This window comes from Zosterops lateralis (genome assembly GCF_965231275.1).
Source record: "Zosterops lateralis genome assembly, chromosome: 7".
Taxonomy (NCBI): domain Eukaryota; kingdom Metazoa; phylum Chordata; class Aves; order Passeriformes; family Zosteropidae; genus Zosterops; species Zosterops lateralis.
The window spans coordinates 18,563,875-18,576,665 of NC_139767.1; the positions used below are offsets into that span (position 1 = coordinate 18,563,875).

Here is a 12,791-nt window from a genome sequence, read left to right on the forward strand (position 1 = left end):
GCATTTTCCATGTGGTTAGCTGGTGCTTAGTTACCCCAAAGTGGGCCAATCGTGTTAAACGTGCACCAGATAAGACATCCCAGTTTGTCACATGTTGGTATAAGGTGTGCTGCTGCCTCCCAGTAGTGTGGTCTGTTCTGTCTCTGTGAAGTCAGCTGCAGGAAGTAGGCTCCACAAAGCCTGCTTTAACCATCCAAGGGATTTCATGGTACTCCCCTGCCTCTGGTGTGAGCTATTTTAAGGAGAAATCCTACTTTATCTCCTGTCATATGGGGAGGAGAGGTTGGATCACTCCTTTTTTTTTGCTGAAATTATGCCTACAGTGGGCCACAGAAGGCAGTGTAACATCCTTATCCCTTACGAATAAAAGGGCAGTAGTACTGTGAGCGTTCAGGTGCTTCTACATGCTGGATGATGTTAATTACAGATGAGTAATTTTGCTTCCATGCTGAGTATTTTCACTGGAGTCTTGAAGTATGTTTTCAACATATACCTGAAAATACTATTTTGTTTCTCAGTTTGTGATATCAAAGACGTTTAGCTCTGCTCTTTCCTAATTTCTGGTTGCCCCTAGGGTTTTAACTGCTTTTACGTTTTGAAGTTTTATTCATGTGATTGCAGACTGTGTTCCACGAGGTTCGCTTAGCCAGCAAGATAGGCAGTTCTTAGGAAGGGACTGTGTTGAAAGGAATGAAAATCCCTTCTGTTTTTTTTTTCTTCTAAAACTTGAATGAAAGTGATAGTATAGCAGAAAAGAAAGCTGGTTTAAAATTAGGCAATGAGCTTTGGATAGGAGAAATGGCTGTAATGCAAATTTCTTTAATGATAATGCTGAGCAGAACTAAAACTGAATTTTTGACAGATGATTACATAGGGTGTTTCTTTGTGTGTGAACTGAGTGGGTTTTAAATTTTTAAAAATGTTCAGTACTCAAAGTTGCAACTGAATTCAGTGTATGCTGTTGGTATCAACAGGCTTTGTAGCTGTGCTGTAAGGAGTAAAAAGCTTGAAATATTTTACACTCCACACCCCCCCACACCCCCCCCCCCCCCGCCTTAAACTTGATTTTTACTGATTCATGTGTCATTTCATGTAAGGCTTTTTTTTTTTTTTTTCCCCTCTACCTGTAGATTGGGAACAATGCTGAAAGGTCCCAGAAAAATGTAGGTGTAGTCATTAACATGTCAGCTCTGCATGTGTGTAATTTGTCTAGCCATGTTCTGAGAGTCTCCTCTGTACGAGGGACTCTGAGGAAATTAGCTTCTTCCCGTGTTCAGTGAAACTTGTTTAAAATGTAAATTAAACAAAAGAAAAAACAACTAAAGTTTGGTTCCAACCTGAAGGAACAGTAGCTAGTTGGCAGCTTCTGTGAGCACCATGTAGACAGGGTGCCTCCAAGAGAAACCAGTGAGCCATCTCACAGGGAGCATGGCCTGCTCAGCATAGGGCGCACAAGCTGTCTGGTGGTGTGGTGGTTTGTGGTCAGTCTTGAGATTCTGCAGTCTGAATATCTTAATATATGTTATTTTTGTTTCAGTTTTTTGTGGTTTCTATGCTGTGTCGGCCAGACAGGTATTCTGAAAAAGGAGGAAATGGATGCTGTTACTGGAGGTTAATACCTTTTTCTTAAAATGCTGTAGTATAAAAGCCAAAATATTTCATGTATCTTGTAATTATAGTTAGTGGTGAATTTACTATCCTAGTTTAATCTTAGAGATGCAATGAGCTTTTTTTCATGTTAAATGTTAAAATTGTATGGAGGCTGATGTTCTGGTTGATCACAATGTAATAAGTGAAATAGATGAATATATTTGGAAAGACTTAGGATTAGCTTTTTTTTTTTAGTTTCTTATTTGTAACATGTTCCTTGCCATGTAACAGCAAAAACAATACAGATTAAGAGTTAGGTACTGTGGTCAGGAGTTTGTTCTGTGTCCTCCAGGGAACAGAGCACTTGCCTCGAGGGTCAGTGGGCTGTCTGTACTTGCAAGATTTTGAAGATCATGAGGGTAGAAATGGCAGTAGGAGCTACAGAAATAAGGAGATTAGGAAGTTCAGGGAATTAACAACTGAAATACACTTCTCTTGACACAAATGCAGCTTTCAGATACTAAATGACTGGTATTGTAACTCAGAAAAATAATTTTTTTCTATTAAATTGTTGAGGAGTTTTGGCCTGCCTCTCTACCTTTTGGGTAACTTAAAAAAAAATAAAATTGAGGAAAAGCTGCAGCATCTTGTATTTCTTCCTTCATAGTTTACTTTTTCTGTGGAGGGTGGGAACCAAAAACCCAATGGGAAGAGACATTGCTTGCTCTGTTCCTGCTTGATAGGTGACCTCTGCTTTTAACTTCCTTTCCACTCCTTCTTCAGATAGCAGAAGCTGCTGTTTATTTTTGATATCTGCAAAAGGCCTGTGCCATTTTAAATCCTTGCAGAACAGCCATTTCGTGGACTCGAGTGTTTAGAGCTCTCTGTTTGCTTCCTTGTAACTGAATACTGCAAATAAAATTTGCTGTACTTTCTGGTATTTCTCTAGGTAGGTATTTCTTCTTCAGGACTGCTCCTAGCTTTTAGTCCTTTTCAGCATAGAAATAAATGGAGAGATGGAATGTAGTGAGCCTTTTGTTGAGAGTGGGATGCATTTGAGAGTATCACAAAACTGGTGTTATCTTGTGACCTGTTAGTCTGCATCACCAACAAGTGACCCATGAACTTGCAGTGTGCTTCTCCCTGCTTGCTGCCTCTTCCCCAAGGGGACAGGGAGCGTCTGGTTTTGCAGCAAATGAAGCTGAAATGGGCAAATTCTGCTGCTCTCTTTCTGTTTACATACCTTTTACAGAGTTGCCTGGAAGCAAGAGTAATTGCTGCACATTTCTCTACATAGATGAAGAGGGAGATGTAGAGATAGGAAGGCAGCACATCACCTGCATATGTGCAGCCCAGGCTGTTAGTTTTTATCTCTCTTGACATAATGTTGTGTTCAGAGCAGATGTTTGCTACGTAGACAGGCAGTCTTTTAGTGTTCTGCCACAGATGTCTTGCATAACTTTGGCCAGTAGGTACTTTCTGTAAAATATAAATAGGTTTTTCTTACCTTATAGAGGGATTGTAAGCATAAATTTGTCTGTGCATTGTATATCTGTTTATTGTGGTGGGAGTAGTACATCGTAATGCATCAGCATTGATACGGCTCTATAGGACACCAGCAAGGACCCGTGTTACTTTTGATTGACAAAGACAACCCAAAGCAGTGTCATCATATTTTCTTTTAACTTTTCTTCTACCTTCGTAGCATACAGTCATAAAGCAATGTATTTGGTGGCATTTTTTCTTAACCAGAACATTGATTTTAACTCTGGAGAAAGAAAAGTTACTACTTTTGACCCTATAACTGTGTAGTAAATCTCTTTCCAGGAAAAAGCTGTGTGGAACCTAGATAGGATTGTTTAAGAGTTTTTGGAAGATTTTAGAAAGGTTAGGATCATATTTATGCGTGCACATACTATAGTGGTCAGAGATGACAAGGAACATGAAGTGGATGTGTTAGCTGGCTATCCAGTTGTTGCCAAGACTGACAGTTGTCTGGAACAAAACTTTATTAAAAGCACTTTAAAAGAGAGCTTTGTATCTCTGATTATTCCGTCACCGTAGCAGATGTTCAAATCAGATACTGTCATTAAAAATGAATTTTCCTGAAGATGCATTTGTTTCTCAGTATCTGTATATTTGTTCTAAATGGACTAAATGCTTAGAGCAATACTTTAGACAGTGAGAGTTAACTAGTCAATAAACCTGATCTCTGGTATCACTGTCTTTAGCAATGAAGAGTGCAAAATGGTCAGTGACGGCTGTGCTAACAAACCTATTTTCTTCTTTGTAACATTCAGGCTCTGGCAGCTTGCTTTAAGTGGTGGAAGTTGGCCTTGTTGAAAAACACCAAAATACTTCTGCCAAATCAGAACTTGCTCTTGGTAGTTCAGAATAATACAGAGAACAGTTGCAAGTGAGGAATCCAGACCTTTTAAAAAAGCAAGTAAATGTGACACTTGGGATATAGTAACAACTTTCAAAGAGATGGATACCATTCCTTGTAGTGAACATGTTTGGGATAGCACCTGTGTAGTTTGTGTATGTTCAGAGTGTGGACTTGTCAGGCTTGTTCTGTATGTGGTATTGTAGCCAACAACTTGAAATACCTGGATTTAGCAAATTTTTTATTATTTAAACTCCTAATTGTATGAATTCAGAATAGGGTACCCCTTATAAATTAGGGCATTTCCAGAAGGGATACTATTCACTGTTGCTAATTTCCCGTGGTGTATTTTTTGTCGTGGCTTTTCTCTTTTATTGACATAGGAGGGCTTTCATGATGGGGAAAGATATTGCAGACTGGGATTTTGACGCAGGAAGTACACCCTGATCTTGCCTAATTCAATACTGTTTATAAGAGCCTAGAAGGGATTACTGGACATGGAGAGTGATTCTGGATGTGGGGAATTATTCTTCCAAGTGGACTGTTCTGCATGTGTTTCTGTTATAGTGCCCATGAACTGATCTATTGAATTCAGTAAAGGTGTGCAAAGGAGAAGAGTGAATACAGTGATACCACTCTTCAAAATGTAGCCTCCTAAGTGCCACTGAGGGGTGGCAATTCCAGATAAACAGCTTTCGATCTATTAGTAATACAGAAATACAGAATCATCAAGGTTGGAAGAGACTTTCTAGATCATCCAGTCCAACCATTAGCCTAGCACTATCATTGAAACCATTATAAATCACTCAGATCCAGACACCTCTTAAACATCTCCAGGGCTGGTGAATCCATTACTTTCCTGGGCAAGCTATTTCAGTGCCTGACCACCTTAAAGTGGAAAAAAAAATTAATCTTAATTTCTCTTGTATCAGCTTAAGGCCATTTTTTTGGTTCTTCTCACCGAAGGCACCATAGAAGAGACCAGCCCCTACTTCACTCCTTGAGGGAGTTGTAGAGAGCGATGAGGTCCCTCCTGAGCCTCTGGAGACTAAACAATTCACTCAGCCATTCCCCATAGCACAGGTTTTCTAGACCTTTTACAAGCCTTGTTGCCCTTCACTTGACATGCTCCAGCACCTCAATGTCCTTTTTAAAGTGACGGGCACAGAACTGAGCACAGTGTTCAAGGTGTGGCCTCAGCAATGCTGAGTACAAGGAGAAATACACTGTGTGTTCTTTCCATTGTTGTTTGTCCCTTCATTCCCTTCATTAATCACATGAAGCATTATTCAACAGACTCAGGAAGGACCTTGTCGTGGTTCTGTTGCTCATAGCAGTATTTGCTATGCTAACGCTTCCTGTACATGGTGCACATGGAGTATATTGAAAGTCTGGGAAATGGATAGATGGATACCATGTTGAATGTTCTGTGTTATATCTTATCTTCTCTCTATTAATTATTTCATAGTTTCCAACTCCTATCACTAATACAAAAAACCCACACTGCAAAAATAATGCATAATAATTTCTGGGGCAAGATGAGAAAAGTTTGATTGGTGACAAATTCCTTCAAGAAAAGCTGCCAGAAAGAAAAATCTGGCTAAAAACTGACCTATTACATGGTTTTACATGCCAAACAAAACTAAATGTTGATTCACTTTTTGAATAATGAATAAAATTGAAATGAGACACAGCATGCCATTGTTTCAATGAGTATTGTGAAAAAAATAGCCTTCAGACCATCAGCATCATTAATTTAGATTTCAGTCTTGAAAGCTGTCATAGACATACAGGTTTTACCATTTTTTTATGCTTGGATGTAATTTTTAAAGATGCTCAGTCAATTGTGGGGTTTTTTTTCCTTTTGAGGTCTTTCTCTTACATTACTGTTTTTCTTTCTTGGGTACTGCACTGCACCTCAAACAGGTTGCATTTACGCCTATGCAGTTGTTGTCTGTGGAAGGAAAGTTAATTTCTTGTATGCAATGCAAGGGCAAATACTGTCACTCAGAAATTTCTGAGAATTCTTTATTGATTGAGGAGGCCCAAGCATTACTCTTGAGCCCAATGTGCCTTTCAGGCAATTCAGTTGTACTTCCAGGAGGTAGGATTGGTAGAGGGACTAATCAGAAATGAGGCATTGCCTAGGCCAGGGTTGCATGCCTGGTTTGGCCCCAGTTACAATAGAATAGACCCCAGGGATCCATTGTCCTCTCTGTGGTATGAATCACTTGCTCCCTGAGCTCTGAATGAGCTGTTCTGAGTTACCATCCTTGTGGCACATACCCACTCACATGCTGTTGGTCTGTGGCCAAATTAAAGCATTGGTGGGCAACTTGTAAATTCATCTCTGCCTCTGCTGCCTACAGCCGTCTGATGAGACACATAATCCTCAAGAGATCCCTGGAATACAGCGCCTAGCTGAAGGCAGGGAGAATTAAACGTTCTTAAATTGTTACCCACAAATGTCTCCTAGCTGGTCCGGAGTTGGCCCAAGTGCTTTATTCATAAGTCTTTCTTCAAGGTGTTGGCAGGGGTTCCCTCAGGAACATATTTCTCCATAATTCTCTTCTCTTTTCCAGCTTGTTGGCCACAAAAGCGAAATCCAAAAACTGGCAGCACAGATATGAAGTCTAAAGATCATTACAATTTTTTTTTAACATTTAAGAATTGGTTTCTGTTGTAGAATGATTTGCAGAAAATTACTTATCTATCCAGCAGCCAAAGTTTTCTTTATTTTAGATGAAATTTCTGGACTGTTGAACTGTCGGGAAAAGTGAAATAAACAACATTCAAGAGCTGCAGTCATTTTAAAAAGATTTCCAAAAAGAAATAGACTGCTGTATCTTGGGGAGAGAAGGGGCATGGAATATTTTTCTCTTCTTTGGGTACCATTTGAATTAATTCTGGTTAATGCAGCAATGTATCCAAAATGCATTTCTTTGTCAACTTTTTAGTCCATAGGAAATTGGTTAGAAGTTACTAACCAATTTGGGGGTATTTTTTCTCCACATCAGAAAAGTCTTTAATTCTCTGCTTAGTGTTTTAATACATTTCCATACAGCAATTATAAAACTGCAATCAGCATATATAAATTTATAATATTCGTCACAAACTGCTGTCTTTTTGTGTTCATAGGAAAGATTCTGTTTCTTATACTTTCAGATTTTCCACAGTTGTGCTTTTTTAGGCTAAAATTTGGCAGTTAGATTATTTTCCTCCCACAGGTTTTATGTAGACCAAAGCCTGATCTGTCTGCTAATTATCTGTCTTTTACTCCTCAGTCCCCTTTAGATTAATGAGAAAAGCCTGTTAAGTTCATCTAGGCAGCATAGCAGTGGTAGGGGAGTGTCCACCGTGTTATGTGCTTCAGTGTTCTCAGGTGCTGAGAAATACTGCATTTTCACTGTGCTTTAAAATTACTCTTGATTAATTAAATAGATTATGTTTTCTCTTTACTCTGGCCTTAGATATGTCTTTCTGTCATTAGGATTTTGCCTTTTATGATCTTTTCAAAAGGCTAGTTTCACTTGAATATCAGGATGTGTTTTTATCCTTTCCTGTTTCATCTGCTGCCACTCTTAGCTTCAGACACAGCTAAGGTTTTCAACTTGAATGTAGTACCCTGAACTTTTTCATGTTACCTGTTGTTTGGAGGTTATCGTAGCTACGTAGTCTTCTGTAAAAGAAGTTAATCCTGTTCCTTGGGAAGTCAGTGATTTTAAGCATTTCTAAACTCCTGGGTTAAACTTTGTCATGAGTAATCTGTAGCTGTTAAGTATTTTGGAAGAGCTGTAACCCTGGGGCATTGGTAAGTAGTGTCCTCTAGGCTTTGGATTGTCTGGACATAAATATAGTTCTGGGATTTTATTTTCTTTGCTTTGCTTTAAATCTCAGAGATTGTATCTTTCTCTGCCCTACTGACTGCTGATTTCGATTGAGTGGGACCTTCTTGACTTCAGGATTGTGATTCACATTGGATGGTGGTGTACTTCAAAGCCTTCTGCTAAGAAAGGGCTATATTTTTGCTGTTACCTTGAAAGTGATCTCTTCTCAAATTAAAACTGCTTGGCTTTATGCCGTTATACTAGCATACTAGCATCTCAACTTGATTTCTTAGCACGTTAGTAATTTTCAAGGCTGTTTCCAGTTCTGTTCTCTGTGATTCCAAAAATACACAGTGGAAGAGAGACTATTCAAGACATGGTTTTGCAACACAGGTCAACATTGTGACTTTTTTGTTTGTTTTTTTTTATTAATTTCTCGACCTCACTGCCCAGATCTTCTATTTTAAATTGAACAGGTGTCATTTTCCAAGTTAAAAATCAAAATTTCCATTCATTCCATACAGTTTGATGTTAGTTGGTTTGTGTTGCTTTTTCACGTGGCCAAACTCATATTTTAGTGCTCCCGCTATTCCTTGACTGACAACTTATTCTGGGTCACTTTATTCTCCATTAGCTTTTATAAGGCACTGAAAGTATAATCTGGAAGATAACTGGATCAGTGTTTACCTAACTAAAGAATAGTTTATTACCAAATAGTTTGTTTTCTTGGAGGCAGAAATATTAGCTTCATTTGCCTGTTTTCCTGGAAATGAAAAAGTCTTTTCTGGTTGGTTCTGCAATAAGGAAAACCCAGACTTTCAGAAGGATAGGGAAGAAGAATGAAGTTGAGTGCATAGTTTGAGTGGTTTGGTTTAGGGTTTGGTCTGGGTTGGTTTTTTTCCCTAAATGAAACAAGAGAAGAGCTCAATTAAAAGGAAATACATGTGGATGCAGATATGTATTTTCATGTCGGTGAATGGAGAAGAGTGGCCTCATTTTTAAAAGACTGCTTAAGGGTTTAAAAATCTGAGTTTTGTAATTTTCTGTAGTCTGTTCTGCATTTGATATTTTAAAGCTTTCCTTTTACCTGCTTGCTGGTAAACGTGTATTCTAGAATGACAAGAGCTATCATAGTCAATTGTATGAAGTTAAATTATTGGCGCATCAACATAGTGAGATAAATACATATTTAGGATATTCCAGATTGAAATAAGCAGTTACTTAAGCACTTCGAGGGTTGCATTGCAGTGTTGTTAAACAGTGGTTTCTATACTTGGAATTGTTACTGTGCTTAAAGTCTGGTTTGACACCTTTAAAGGAATCTTGATGAAAAAACACCTTTTTTAAGGGATAAGGGAGTAAGGGCAAAAAGCCCCCCTGCTTTCCAGGCTTCTTTTTCTGCTATTGGAAAGGTGTGCACTGCCCTCTCTGCCTCCTTTTTTGCCTCTCGCCCTTTTAGCTGGATATTAGTTAGAATTACAGTTCTAAAGGATGCTACTGCCATTGAGGAAGACTACATGGCACCAATATTATCAACATTAATGTGAAGTTTTCCTAAAAATATGCTGCACGTAGCTCTGATACTGTGTGCATTACCATAAAGTCTGAGTGCCTACTAGAAGCACGTCAGGAAATTCAATTTACATTTGGGCTATTGTTAAACTGTCTCTTTTCTATTCAACAGATAGGTCTCTGTGTTGAAGTATTTCGCTTTGGCATTAAAAGCTATATGCATATAAATGGATTAAGGAAACCAGACCAAACCAGTTTGGCTTTCACTTAAGTGAAAGGTGGTTTGTGCTGGCCTTGAATTCACGAGAAGGGGGCCTCAATCTCTGGAGAGTTGTTCTAAGAAGAATCTGGCTTCTGCATAATGAACTTTATCTTCATTGCAGAAAGCTGACAATGTGTGAAGCTCTTGATCTTCCTTCATTTCAAAGCTGTAATTGATGGCCAGATAATAAGAGTCAATTCAGTTTAATAAGAGAGTCAAAGATAAGTACTGAGTTGTGGAGCTTGATTCCATATTTAGTGGAAAAGAAAAATAGTCTGATCTGCCACTCCTTTGTGTCTGGATTTGCAGAGCTGCTCTGTGTAGTCTACCAGTGTTCAAGGTAGAGGTTGTAGTACAAGAGTACCACAAAAGATGCAGTTTTGGAAGGTGAAGAATAATTGGGGCTTCAACTCTCTGCTAAACTTTTTCTCCTAAAATATCAATTTTATTGAGGCCTGGGCAAGTTCTTGGTTAAATAAGTGGATCATTTGCAAGTGTTTGTGTATTTGGGGTGTAGAGCCTTGGGATACAGGTGTAGTTGCACTTCACTGTTTTTTGGTCACTGGTTCTAACTACCATGGAGAACTCTTTGAAGCTTTACATCTTTGTTTTGCTAAGGTAGAGTATGGTATAATAGATTATATCAAATGCCATGAAAAAGCTTGCAGATTGCTTCTATAACTTAGAACTTTAACTTTTGACATACCCTATTGCATAAGAAATTCTCAGAGGAATTTGGAGTTCTTTTTAAAAAAAATCCTGCTAAAAAGGTCCTTTACAGGGCAAGATATCTGTATATTTTACATTAGTTTTTAAAGAAGAGGCTCTGTATTGGTCTGATAAATTAATGTGGAGGATACCACCACTCCCCAGAAATACGAAAGCAAGAAAATATTGGTAATTAAAAAAAAAAAAAAAAACCAAAACAAAAAACCATCAGAAGAAGCATTCAGAATCTGTAGTGGTTACAAGGAATAAAGAAATGTAGCTTTCTAGGACTCTTCCTTGAATTTCAGGTAACCTTTCATGTGTTCTTTGGAAGGCAGTAGAAGTTTGAATGGTGGTGGGTGGTAGCAGTGCCAGTCTTTCCTTTAGCGTCGTGCTAAATATGCTGTAAGTACTTGTGTAATGTGATTGGATGTGCCTTGAGTTAGTGAGTTGGCCTTCAGGTGCAGGAATGACATTAGTTCAAATAAGAGGTCTGGGTGTATTTTCAGGACTGTAAGTTATGTCAGTCCTGTTGGCAGCAAGACATTCTGTGAGCAGGAGAATTCATAAAGTCTAATGCTTTAAAAAAAATTAAACGTCCCTTACATTTAAGACGTAATTTTTATAATTAAAAAAAAAAAAAATTGTCCCTCGCATGAGATGCCTTAAAACTGCCAGTACCTTGAAAAGTAGGTAACTGGGGCTGAGAACTGAAGGATTGTGCAGAGCTGCTTGTTTCTGATAAAATAGTTGTGTGTCTGCATGGTGGAAGGTGTATTTAAATTACAACATGAATGAGGAAGGCAGTTCTTGGGATCCTTCCTGGGATGTCTCTCTGTTGAAATAAGGTTTGAATCCAGCTTTTCTGTCTTGTCCTTTAAATCACAAAGATAGCAGAGTGTGTGTTGCTTTTTGGTTTTGAATATTTAACAATAACAAAACCTAAACCAAAATAAACCCCCTTAACATAATAGCAAAAAACCACTTCAGCAGAAATAGTGAAGAAAATGCAGTGCGTTCGTTAGTGTGTGTAGGCTCCAAAATCTGAGCAGAAAAGGAAAGGATTATATTTTATCTGTGCTGTGGATTGCCCCTTTATGTGCTACATCAAATGATCCTTAGCTATCTACAGTGATTATTGCTTTCCCACATCTCAGAAAATAAACAATGTAAGGTATCACAGTATCTATTTCTGTAATGCGCACATGGTTTTGTAATTGCTGGAGTTATATCAGTAATTTTAAGTGATCGCTGAACTTTTGTGGGCAGTGACTATCAGATAGGCTAATAAATTAAAATATTGCTGGACCGGCTTCATTTAATGGTTTACTTTGCTAAACTAATTTTTTTTTTTCAGAGTGGCATACTTTAAACCTCTACTGTTATAAAGCAAAATAATAATCATTTAAACTTCCCTCACAAATCTGTTGTGATTAATTTCTTAAGCTTTTTCAGAGTAATACTTTCCCCTCAAGTATAGATTACATACATATATATATACTGGGAAAGATATGCTGAACATGTCTGCTTAAAAAAAAAGTCCTTACTGCACAGTCCATAAATGTAGGAAATAATTTTTATGCATATGAGAAGTGTTCAATTTGTTATAGAAACCCTTGAAAACAGTACACAAGCACAGTTTAGGCAGCAAGAGTTTAAAGAGGATTCCTGATTGTTCTGCACTCAGCATACATGTACATACGCAAGTTTTAAACCCAGGTAGTTTACGATGTAGAAATTTGAGAAATTTTTACTAGGCAAGTTCAGTGTTACAACTTCAGAGAAGCCAGCTGCAGTCTCAAACTGTGTAAATCCCCAGCATTGTTGGAAAAGAGTCCTCCAACTTTATATGTGGCCGTGTTTGGGTGTAGTGAGAAAATGTGGTGTCTCCAACCTGCCACTCTGGTTTCATTTTTCAAAAGAAAACTGTGTCACAAACACATTTCCTGAATGTTTCCTTACCAGCTGTTTGTGTCTTGGTGTGATTTATTCCATCTGAGGAGGTCTGTTACCAATTCCCGTGGTAATGGAGTGCTGACACCACACTTGCTGTCATCTGCCCTCCTACAGAAACAAGGGCAACTTGAGTTAGCCAAATAGCAGAACCAGTACTTTCCCTAACAGAGGGGTTAGCTCTATGGCCAGGAGTGGCCAAAATGTCAAAGATCTGTCTAGGGCTTGAATGCTGAAGATTTTGAGATAACCAGGAGTCCTATAAGAAAGTGTCTTTTGACTTACTAATACCAAAGAAAAAGTTACATTGGTGCATTGGTTAGAATGTTTACCTGGTTGGTAGAGGTTTATAGTAGCAGTTAAACTTTAAAAACTGGTTTGCACAAAAACAGAATTTCAAGCTTTTTTTCATGGCACCATTCCTTTCTGAACTGCTTTGTCGTCCTGTGGGACTGAAAAGCACCGACTTGTTGTGTCTTAGTTGGAAAAAATTGAGGCTACTTTACTATCTGGTACTTCAAAGATGTGCTATTATAATAGTGCATTAAGACTT

General features: G+C 38.2%; 1 protein-coding gene across 3 annotated transcripts in view; it reads left to right on the plus strand.

Annotated features, from left to right (window-relative positions):
* TLK1 (tousled like kinase 1) overlaps positions 1 to 12,791 on the plus strand; it is a gene marked incomplete at its 5' end in the record, with an annotated part of 67,774 nt that overhangs the window by 12,541 nt on the left and 42,442 nt on the right. Inside the window, one exon of one of the 3 annotated variants that reach the window (XM_083864717.1) lies at positions 1,594 to 1,611. The exons of the other annotated variants lie outside the window; for them this stretch is intronic. Of the gene's footprint in view, positions 1 to 1,593; positions 1,612 to 12,791 lie in introns of those variants that run through there. 3 annotated transcript variants of the gene reach the window in all.